Below are 12,478 nucleotides of genomic sequence, written 5' to 3' on the forward strand. Positions count from 1 at the left end.
TTGCGCTCTTGTGTTGTCCCCCTTATAGATGGCCCCCTATGTTGTTCCCCTTATAGATGGCCCCCGTGTTGTCCCCCTTATAGATGGCCCCCGTGTTGTCCCCCTTATAGATGCCCCCCCATGTTGTCCTCTTATAAATGGCCCCCTATGTGTTCCCCCCCCCCCCCCCATTTTGTCCCCTTATAGATGTCTTTCTCTCCCTTCTGTGCAAAGCAGATTTAAAAAAAAACCTCACCTAACAATGCACTCCCCCATCGAGCCCATAACACCCCCAGGCAGCCGCACATTAGCCGGGGGACAGTACATGTATGGTCTATATGTTCCTGCTTCAATTAGACACTAGCGTAACTGTCATTTTAGGGTCATTTTTCTAAAAACAATAAATATCGATAGTACAAGCGATTTTAAGAAACTCTGTAATAGGTTTTATTAAGCAAAAGAGTTTCCTTCTGTGCTCAAAAAGCTGTTTTCTAGCTCCCCTCTCACTTTAGAAGAAGCAGGATTTTGGTGTCAATTATGCTCTATGGAGAGGGGAGGGGCTGAGAGCAGTGAGTGAGCATGCAGCAGTCCTGCACAGCACAACGTCCTGCAATCTTCTCTCAGTAAGTCCCTAGATAAGCACTGACCTTTCTGACCTGAACCCAGCGTTTTAGGTGCCCAGACAGTCTAGAAACAGCTGACCTTCATGTCTCTTCTTCCTGCTCACTCGTATCCCTCGGCCCCTCCCCCCTCCATAGGATATAATGGATAAAGCAGAACCCGTCTTCACTGGCTTCTCTGTAATGAAGATTGATTGGCCTGATAATGCACAGATAAGAAGTCAGGGGGGTGGGAGGCTTGGAAATTGCTTTTTGAGTACAGAAAGAGGCTTTTTTTGCCTAATAAAACCAATTATAAAGTTTAATAAAATCGCTTATACTACTGATCTCTGCAAAAAAAAAAAAAAGACACACTTTTTACACTTTTAGGGTGGGTTCAGATTTTGGAATCTGCACTCATACAGGTTTCACACACATACACAGCTCTGCTCCACACACATCACACACATACACAGCTCTGCTCCACTAACATAACACAGACAGCTCTGCTGCACACACATCACTTCAGCTCATCCAGCACAGCAGAGTCCTGCATACACTGAGCAGCAGCCCCTGATCATGTGACTCCTCCTCCATGTGACTGATCACATGACTGTGACATCATGGCAGGTCCTGGAAGCACACGGTTGAGACTAGAATGGAGTGTCCAGAACATCACATAACAGCACCCCCACAGAACAGTGCCCTCAATGTGGCTTACCTTCTGCTGATGGTATACCCTGCACTACACTGCTGCCTCATAAAAAGCCCGGAAACCAGCTTCCTCATAGAAAACCTAGGAGAGGAAGATAGCTCCTCCCACACATGAGACTGGTCACATGGGCATGATGTCATCAAAGGTCCTTTAACTTCCTTCTGGACACTCCATTCTAGTTTCTACCACCAAAGCTCCTGTACAGCTCTGCAGGTGGAGGGAAGGAGCTGGGGGACAGCGGGAGGATTAACCCCTTCAGGACTGGGTGATTTTGAGTTCCAAGGATGGCTTTTTTCTTTTCTTATTTGACGCATCACAAGAGCCTGAACATGTTTCCATATTTATAACTTGTTTCTTTCTATCGCTGTGCGGAGTTTGTTGTTTGCTGAACAGGTTGTACTTTTTACTTGCAGCCTTTATTATCCATTGTCTCATCTTCTCTCCATTCATCTCCCAACACTCCAGGATCCTCTGCTGATATCTTCTATATAAGAGACCGACCCATCAACCATGGAGAGAGACAGAGACAAGATGGCCGAGAGGATAATATCCCTCACCCTACACATACTCTTCCTGCTTACTGGGGAGGTGAGGGATTCTGGGAGTGATGTCATCATGACATCATTCTTATCTATGGAATAACAGATGGATAGGACTGGAGAGGTGAGGGATTCTGGGAGTGATGTCATCATGACATCATTCTTATCTATGGAATAACAGATGGATAGGACTGGGGAGGTGAGGGATTCTGGGAGTGATGTCATCATGACATCATTCTTATCTATGGAATAACAGATGGATAGGACTGGAGAGGTGAGGGATTCTGGGAGTGATGTCATCATGACATCATTCTTATCTATGGAATAACAGATGGATAGGACTGGGGAGGTGAGGGATTCTGGGAGTGATGTCATCATGACATCATTCTTATCTATGGAATAACAGATGGATAGGACTGGAGAGGTGAGGGATTCTGGGAGTGATGTCATCATGACATCATTCTTATCTATGGAATAACAGATGGATAGGACTGGGGAGGTGAGGGATTCTGGGAGTGATGTCATCATGACATCATTCTTATCTATGGAATAACAGATGGATAGGACTGGAGAGGTGAGGGATTCTGGGAGTGATGTCATCATGACATCATTCTTATCTATGGAATAACAGATGGATAGGACTGGAGAGGTGAGGGATTCTGGGAATGGATGGAGTGATAGTAATGTGTCTCTCCATACACAGGATTACACAGTAGTGAAGAAGTCCTCTAGTGGGCGCTGTGGGGCCCCTGGGTGTGAAGGATGGGGAAGAACCCTGAGCCCAATCCCGGGGCCCCTGATACATGAGGAAATGGAGGAAGAGAAGATCCTAGAAGTCACCAACAAGATGGTGGAGCTGCTGAGTGGAGAGGTGAGACTGTGGCTGCTGGGAATGCTGGGACATTATACAGTAACACCACTGGAGGGGTGGGGGGGATGACTGTGTGATCATTGTGTGTGTCAGGTTCCTATAAGGTGTCAGGACGTGGCGGTCTATTTCTCCATGGAGGAGTGGGAGTATGTAGAAGGACACAAGGATCAGTACAAGGATGTGATGCTGGAGGATCAGCAGCCCCTCCCATCAGCAGGTAATAGACAGGACTATATACACACCTCCTCTCTGTATTATCTGGATGGAAAGAATGAATTCAGTCTCTGTATGTGTTCCCTCCAGTCAGATCCAGTAAGAGAACAGCACCAGAGAGATGTCCCCGTCCTCTTCTCCCACAGGATCAGGTAGATGGAGATGTCCCCTATGATCTGTACATCCCACCTGACTTCTCCTACTGTCTGATGACTCTTACAATATTTCTCTCACATCTTATGAATCAGGTTGAAGATGGGAACAATATTAATGCTCCAGAGACAGATGACCGCAGTGATGATCAGTCTAAGGAGGACATCACTACAGGGAAGGATCTGAACTCTATTAATGATCGAGACACAACTTCAGAAGAAGTAGAGACAAGTATGAACAGTAATGAGCAGTATATGATGGACATCACTACAAGAAAAAATATGAACCCTATTGATGTTACAGATATGATGATGAAAAGAGAAAAGACAGAAGAGGAGACAGATGACAGCAGTGATGAGCAGTATAAGGAGGACATCACTACAGGTAACCGCCCAGGTGAGTAATGACCACTAAATGCAGAGAACAGTCACACATTCTCCTCAGTCACCGGCTGTAACTATTCTGTGTGGAATATTATAAGCTCTGTGTCCTGTCAGTTTTCCAGCTATATAATCATTCAGCCTAAATTCTAATATACAGCAGAGTCCCAGCGGACAATATATCACTATCAGTCTCCTGCTGCTGCATCTATAGTGACTGTCCTCGTCTTACAGAGTACCTGTTGCAAATATTTTTTTAAGAAATCAACATTGAATGTGATCACAAGCAGTTATATAATGAAGAATCAATATGGTTAAATCAGCGCTATACATACCACCAAACGGTGTCCATGTTCCTTTTGTTCACCAGTCATTCTCTATGAGCAATGTACTCATCTCAGAAGCGAGCGCGCCGGGCTTCGGGCACTGAAATCTCCATCACCCGACCGTCTCAAGAAGCGGGACCCAGCGCTATCAGGTACGTATAAGGTGCTCTAGCGGGGGGTCGCGAGCCTGTCACTCCGGCACGGGGGGTAACAGGTCCTCTTTAAGCTTCTATTACTGGGAAATAAGAGAAATGCTGTTTTCTCCTTTGCAGATGATTTTACCAGGAGCTCAGGGGGACATCAGATCTCCTCCGAGGATCATATCACACAAGATACATATGAGGAGCCGTCCACTATCCCAGATACACTCTCATGCTGTACCCACAAAAAAATTCTTACAGGGGAGAAGGCATTTTCATGTTCAGAATGTGGGAAATGTTTTACTCAGAAATCAAAGCTTGTTATCCATCTAAGAATTCACACAGGGGAGAAGCCATTTCCATGTTCAGATTGTGGGAAATGTTTTAATGTCAAGTCAAATCATCTTCGCCATCAAAAAATTCACACAGGGGAGAAGCCATTTTCATGTTTGGAATGTGGGAAAGTTTACAATCAGAAATCAGAACTTTTTAGGCATCAGAGAACCCACACGGGGGAGAAGTTATTTTCATGTTCGGAATGTGGTAAAGGTTTTACTCATAAATCAAATCTTGTTGAACATCAGAGAACTCACACGGGGGAGAAACCATTTTCATGTTCGGAGTGTGGGAAATGTTTTGCTCAGAGATCAGTTCTTGTTAGGCATAGGATAACCCACACGGGGGAGAAGCTATTTTCATGTTCGGAGTGTGGGAAATGTTTTACTCAGAGATCAGTTCTTGTTATGCATAGGAGAAGCCACACGGGGGAGAATCTATTTTCATGTTCGGAGTGTGGGAAATGTTTTACTCAGAGATCAGTTCTTATTGCGCATAGGAGAACCCACACGGGGGAGAAGCTATTTTCATGTTCGGAGTGTGGGAAAGGTTTTTCTGATAAATCAAATTTTGTTAACCATCAGAGAACTCACACAGGGGAGAAACCATTTTCATGTTCAGAATGTGGGAAATGTTTTGTTCGGAGATCAGCTCTTGTTATGCATCAAGGAACTCACATAGGGGAGAAGCCATTTTCATGTTCGGAATGTGGGAAATGTTTTAATACGAAACCAAATCTTTATAGACATCAAAGAACTCACAAAAGGGAGAAGCCAATGTCTTGCTCCCAATGAGGTAAATAAATATGAAGAATTCAAAATAATTATGAAGGAAAATCCATATTTTATAGTAAAATAGTTCAGTGTATAATATAAGTATCTGTAGTCACTGCACTCACTGACAGTAGCCACCTGTGTACCCCATAGAGCTATAATCAGGCTCCCCTCCTCCAGGCTCTGCTGTCCTGCTCTGTGGTGATTCTGTCTAAGATGGCCGTGCGCATGCCCCTTTCCCAGTGTCCTCCATAGGCATATACAGGCTTTAGGACCTTCAGGACCGGGATAATTTTTGTTTCTGCATTTTAGTAGAAATTGTACTTTACAATGGATGACTTAATTTTTCCATAAGGGTACAAACACACACACTGTATACGCAGCAGATCTGCAGCAGATTTGATGGTGCAGATTTGATGCTGTGTTCAGTAATTTAGATCTAATCTGCTGCGTATTTGTTGCATATTTGCTGCGTATCGCAGCAGTAAATACGCTGCGTATACGGTGTGTGTGTGTTTATACCCTTAACCATAAAAAAATTCTTTGTGCAGTAAAAGGAATTTGTTTTCATTTTGGTGCTTTGGTTAAGCCATTCGTAAAACTGACATGTTATGTATTTTCCTCAAGTCAGTACGATTAAAACGATATGTAATTTATATGACTTAAAACTTACTTAAAAAAAATAAAAATAAATGTGTTTAAAATTGCACTATTCCCATCCTTAAAACACTTTTATCCTTTGGTCTATGGGGCTCTGTGAGGTGTCATGATCTGTTCTTTCTATTGGTACCTTGCTTGCGTGTATGCGACTTTTTGATCACTTTTTATTACAATTTTTCTGGAATTGATATGACAAAAAATGCGCAATTTTGCACTTTGGCGGGTTTTTGCGCTTACTCCGTTTACCGTACGAGATGTGGTAATTTAACAGTTCGGGCAATTACGCACGCGGTGATACCAAATATGTTTGTTTATTCATTTGTTTTTATTTATAAAATGGGAAAAGGGGGGTGATTCAGACTTAAATTAGGTGAGGGGATTTTTCATTAATAAAAATACTTTTTTTTTTTTATACAGTATACTTAACTTTTAGTCCCCCTAGGGGACTTTTATTATTACTGCAGTGATTTCTCATAGAGATCACTGCAATATACTTAATACAGCAATGATCGATTAGATCAGTGCTGTATTACTGAGCTCTGCAACAGACCAGGTGAATGGATAGCAGAGCCGGGATCAGCGTCAGTGCGACACTGAGCCCCGGTCGGCTCAGCAGAAGAGAAGTGTTGTGTGCAGGAGATGGTGTTCATACCAGTAGCGGATTATAATAGGTGCCTTTCGGCCAGTAGCCCGGGGCCCATGGCCACCCAAAAAGACCAATACTTTTAGTGGTGAAATGCCTCCTGGCTACAGTTCTCTCATGATTTTCAAAAATTCGCTGCTTTTCTACAGCAATTTTTCACAATTCAGGGCATCATGACATTATCTATCCTGTACTATGAACACCACGCTAGTGCTGCCATAGTTACAGTGGGGGGGCCCAGGCTTGGTGAACAGCCCGGGGCCTATGGAAAAGTTAATCTGCCCCTGGTTCATACTACCTGCTGAACCTTTATTCCATTCTACATATCAAAACAGTGACTACAAACATAAGGGAACAATCATAACCCCTTAATAGTGCAGGATGTGTATGCTTGTCCTGCCACTGTTAGGGGGGAGCAGAGGGCTCACGGTTTGGGACCTCTCTACAGCGCACAACTCCCGGCTGCTGTCAGCTGCACTAATTACCCATTTAGATGCAGCTGTCAAAGCCATCCCTGGTGTCTAGTGGGAGGCAGAATTGCCCCCCACAATGTGTTCGTGGAGGGGGTGATCCCTTTATCCTACCTGACAAGATCTCAGCATTGTAATGACACTGATCCCGGCTTGGTAATGGATTGCAGTGGGCTGTAATCGAGCACTGATCTTATCGATACGGCACTGATCTCTATGAGAGATCAGTGCTGTAGTAATAAAAGCCTCCTAGAGGGCCTGAAGGTTAAAAAAATATATAAAAAGAAATTAATAAATAAACATATTGGAATCACCAGAACTACTATATTCTCACATTTCTGATCTCGCACAATAAACGGTGTAAGCGCAAAAGGCGGCCAAAGTGCAAAATTGTTTTGTTTTTTTTAAAGCAAATCCTGAATAATTGTAATAGAAAGTGATCAAAAAGTTGTATATAGGCAAGCAAGATACTGATAGAAAGTACAGATCATGGCGCATGGGGGACAAGGGCAGACTGTAGGGGACTGGGGTAACTGAGCACGTATCCGTGTCGTCCTCCTCTCACCTTGTCACACACGGAAGTCCCCGGTCTCTGGATGAGGCCACAGGGACTGCAAGAAAAGGTAAGTGTGTCGCTGCCATTATAGGAGCTGTACAGCGGTAATGGGGGTCTGCACTGCACCAACCCCCGCTCCCGCTGTACAGCTCCAGTACCTTCAGCAATGCGATCATCTTATCCTGCAGTCTCATCCACAGACCGCGGAGCAGGTCAAAAGCGGCTCTGCTAGCAAGCATCTGGAGGCCACCTGCCCACCCCACACCTCTCTGGACCGCCCGCCAGCACACTTTACCTCCCGTCGTAATACCGCCTGTCCACCCGCCCCACACCTCTCTGGAGTGCCCGCCAGCACACTTTACCTCCTGTTGCCGTGCCGCCTGTCAACCCGCCCCACACCTCTCTGGACAGCCCGCCGATACACCATACCGCCCGCAATGGGGGTGACTGAAGGTGACTTGAATTTACGATTTCACAAAAATCTATTCCATTCTAAAGTTCTGGGCAAATTATTAGAATTAATTCAAATAATCGACCAGCCCTATGCTATACTATATACTGTTTCTGGCTTTTGGATTTCTTTGCCGTCCTTTCGGAAACACATACTATTCATAGTGGAAGATGGAACACAACTTATATTTGGAAAGGTGTCTCTGAGCCGGAGCCTAAAGAGAACCAGTCACCAGGAATTGATAATGAATCTTATTCTTTAATGTAATTGTACAAACATAAAAATTCATCCATCTGCACAGAGTCTGCTGTCCTCGCTGCAACTGGAGAAGATCCTGACAGTAAGGACCGTATTACCCCACCTGATATTAGATCGTCGCTTGTTTAGCAAGTCCATTACACAGCTCCATGATTGTGCAGAAAGGGGTGTGTGTGTGTGTGTGTGTGTGTATATATATATATATATATATATATTTACTCATGTCTGTGCAGCCCTGGCTACGTATATACAAAATAATAAATAAAATAATACTCACCTGTCAACGCTCCCTTGTTTCTCCCTGCTCACCACTGACACAACTCTAACTTGACAGGCTGCTCAACCAATCACTGAGCGAGACGAGACAGTGCTGTGGCCAGTGATTGACTGAGCAGCATGTCACTTCAGATGCTGCCTCAGAAGGCTCAGTGGTGGCTGCATGGATACATATCAACAGGTAAGTATTACTTTATTATTTTCTATATAGTTTCATCGGCTGCTAACTAGGCACCTCCTATTGCATCTACTAATATAAATAGCGATGCACAGTCAGCAGGTGATTTTTAAACCTGCTGATAATCGGTTTCTCAGCTAATCGTTATGTTTACTACACAAATTTACAGTAGTGGGGAAGTGCCTCACTACGCTCGGACATTGGCTTGTCAGCCGGCTGCATTTGAGCTGTGCTCCGGATGTCTGGAATATCTGGATAGAGTCCTTCAAAACTTCACTAACGACTGTATCCAACTTTTCTAGGCACCCGGAGCAGAGCTCAAATGCAGCCGGCTGACAAGCCGACGGCTGAGTGTAGTAAAGCACTTCGCTACTACCATAAATTTGCTCATCCCTGATATACACTCAGGCAGCTCATACAGGCAGGCGGGACTTCTGACAGCTAATCCCGGCGCTCCACCGCTACCCTCAGATCTCCGTCCTCATGCAGCTCTTCACTCTGGCTTCAGTAGCCGCTGACCATACCACACACCTAAGCTGCTGCAGAACACCATACACACTTTAGCTGCTGCACAACCTCATACTACACCTCAGCTGCTGCAGAACCACATTATACACCTCAGCTGTTGTAGAACCCCATACTACGCCTCAGCTGCTGCAAAACACATCTATATCATGTTCTCCTTACATTATATGGTAGATGCAGTGTAGTAGCCATATGCAGTGTCTTGACATTTGGAAAGGGGTTAACACACTGACAGTTTTTATCTTTATTATTCCTATCAGTGTACTATCTCCCCATGCTGAGCTCCCCCTGCCCCAAGATGAACACTCTCTGAGCCTCTCCTCCACCCTCCTCCTGCAGGGATCTGAGCCCTGGCTGCCCGGACGCCATATCAGATCAGTCACAGCCCCAGCAGGAGGAGAGGGAGAGAGTGGGGACCTGATGAGGTCAGTGCTGGGCACAGGGCACCTTCTCTGGGGGCTCCAGAAACATAACATCTGGCTCCCTCTTCAACTCCAGTTAAGCTCTTAATCACTAAGAATGGTTCCCAACTAGAGATGAGCAAACCGGGTTCGGGTTCGAGTCGATCCGAACCCGAGCGTTCGGCATTTGATTAGCGGTGGCTGCTGAACTTGGATAAAGCTCTAAGGTTGTCTGGAAAACATGGATACAGCCAATGACTATATCCATGTTTTCCACATAGCCTTAAGGCTTTATCCAACTTCAGCAGCCACCGCTAATCAAATGCCGAAAGTTCGGGTTCGGATGGACTTGAGCATGCTCGAAGTTCGCTCATTTCTATTCCCAACATGTTTCCTACAACCGATGCTGTCAAGGTCCTTCTTCGGTCTTGGAATCTGCTGCCTCCTTCGGACTTTGCTACACCAAGGCGTGACAACACCAGACCTTCCTTTATTACTCCAAGTTTATCTCTGTGTTTGTTATTTAAACCAATATGTGGCCTTTAGTATGGTTTTCTCTGATTGGTACGTAATCTTTTTCCCTGATAGGGTGCATGCACACTACAGAATCCAACAGTATCCAAATAAGCACGAGGAAACCATAAACATTCTAAGTGAAACAATTTTGTGGGCAGAAAGTGTCGTCACAGTAACAACAATAACGGAAACTCAATTCTTTCGGCGGATGGCGGAATCCGCCTGTGCATAGAATAGAGTCTATGGCACAGGCGGAGATGCACGCGGAGACGAGCGACGGAATCCTCAGCAGGTTATCCGCCCGGATTGGTAGTTTGTTTGCTTGACCTTAGGGGACAAACATCATGACCTATAAATAGGGGCAAATTCCGGCGCCGCATTGTCATAAGCCCTCCTCCTGATGACGCCCATGACTGGGTGAAACTAGTTGAGGGGCTATGCGGCCTTTGTTTTAATATACGTCAATCTGTCCCAGTGTCTATACATATACATATATTAGTAGTGATCAGTGAATAGTGTGCAGCTACCTGATTCACTTTATCCCTATTGGGGACGTATTTACTATATACTAGGGACAGTTGTGTGTGTGTTTTAAACTAGCAGTATTATATACAGTTGGTACTATTTTAATAGCAGCCAATTAAAAGTTACATTTTAGATATGGGGACCATGTAGGTGTGTTTTTGGGCTTTTGGCCCTTTTTTTGGGTGTGTTGATATATGTCCACCTAGTGGTTTCCCTATAGGCACTCAGTTTTGTTTTTTGACAAATATACATCATTCACCTCCTGCTTCTTCTGAAATGGTCACAAATGACCCCAACACTAAATCTTTTATCCCTGGACTGTCTATTTCCTGTATATCACTGGCCATAGAAGTGGCCAAAATAATAATACCAGACATTACAGCTTCCTTGGAAGCCACTATAATGACCTCACTATCTGCTATACAGGGAGACATTTCTCATCATACCTCCCAAATACATGAATTAGAAATAGAATGAAATAGTGCGCCTAGGGTTAGTGGAGGATGAACTAGCCATGACTAAATCTAAGCTACAAACAACTATGAAACTTACTGCAACATTAAAGGGGTACTCCAGTGGGGGGGGGCACTCTTTTGCTGGGTCCAGCATCGCGACGCTCCGGTCCCCGGTTCCTGGCCGCTTCCTGGTGTCTGACGCGGGCCCGAGATGTGACGTCTCAGGTCCGCTCAGCCAGACAGTGACAGAGGTGGGATCCATTTTAAGTCCGCTCAGATCCCACCTCTGTCACTGACTGGCTGAGCGGACCTGAGATGTCACATCTCAGGCCCGCGTCAGACACCAGGAAGCGTCTGGGGACCGGAGCGCCGCGATGCGGGACACGCCGCTGGAACCCAGCGAAAAAGTGCCCCCCCCCCGCTGGAGTACCACTTTAAGGGACAAGACAGATGATCTAGAAAATAGATCAAGACGGAGTAACCATCGCATAATAGGTCTGCCTGAAAGCATACCATTGTCACAATTATGCATCATCGGTTCCTCAGAATTACCACAGGGTTACAAGGCTCTTGTCAAGTAGAAAGGGCACATCGTATAGGCCCTCCGGCAAACACCTTAACCCCTTCCAAACAGGGTACTACTAACAAACAGAGACAAGTAATTGTCAAATATCTTAATAATGCAGATAAAGCTGCTATTTTAGAGGCGTTTAGGAAAATGAAAACTGAAGTTCTTATAAGAGGTCACAAAATTCTGATATTCAATGACTATTCTGCTACAGTAGTCCAAAAACGAAAAGCATTTGTACCAATATGTACGGCTCTAGTACATCAGCAAATTAGATTTGCACTCCTCTTCCCTGCTATTCTAAAAGTCTTCAAATCAGATGGATCTACAAGTGTATACCAGCCAGAATCCTGCTCCACACTGATGAAGGGCAACACCGCGAAACAGCTGTATGTGGATGGTTACCTAGCCTCGGTTTATCCCTTGTCATTACATTGACTTATAGGGCCACTTAATATGGTGGTTTTGGTGGTTTCCTAACAGGAGCCATCCCCTTGGCTGGGTCCTTCCCGGAGGGATATCTGGCTAGTCCTGTGTTTTGAGACTCTTCAATGAGGCTCCACGGGCTCTTCTTTTGCATATTCATGTTTCCCAGGGGAGAATGCACCTAGGACTTCACTGCATTGAGCGTTTTCACTAGCAGCCAGCAGTGTTGTCGTTTGGCTGGTCTCCCTGAGTCAGCAATCTGTTTCACGTAAAAAAGAAGCAACCACCTCTTATAATATTCTTACTACTAAACTTCGTAATGCATACACTACCTTCTTATCTTTACCTTCGAAACAAAATAAATCCCTTTGGTGTATAGCAAAAAAAGGAATTTGAATTAGCTCAAGAAAAACTTAATTTATATAAGGATCACTATTTTTCTCGTCTTTATAAATATGGTAATAAAACAAAAAAATGATTAGCAAAGAGTAAACACCGTATTTCCAATATCAAAAATATGAAAGATCATAATGGTTTATTACATTC

General features: G+C 44.6%; 1 pseudogene; it reads left to right on the top strand.

Moving 5' to 3' along the window:
- The window catches only part of LOC138786861 (zinc finger protein 585A-like), a 154,213-nt pseudogene that overhangs the window by 132,888 nt on the left and 8,847 nt on the right, over positions 1–12,478 (top strand).

This window comes from Dendropsophus ebraccatus, chromosome 3 (genome assembly GCF_027789765.1).
Source record: "Dendropsophus ebraccatus isolate aDenEbr1 chromosome 3, aDenEbr1.pat, whole genome shotgun sequence".
NCBI classification, from domain to species: domain Eukaryota; kingdom Metazoa; phylum Chordata; class Amphibia; order Anura; family Hylidae; genus Dendropsophus; species Dendropsophus ebraccatus.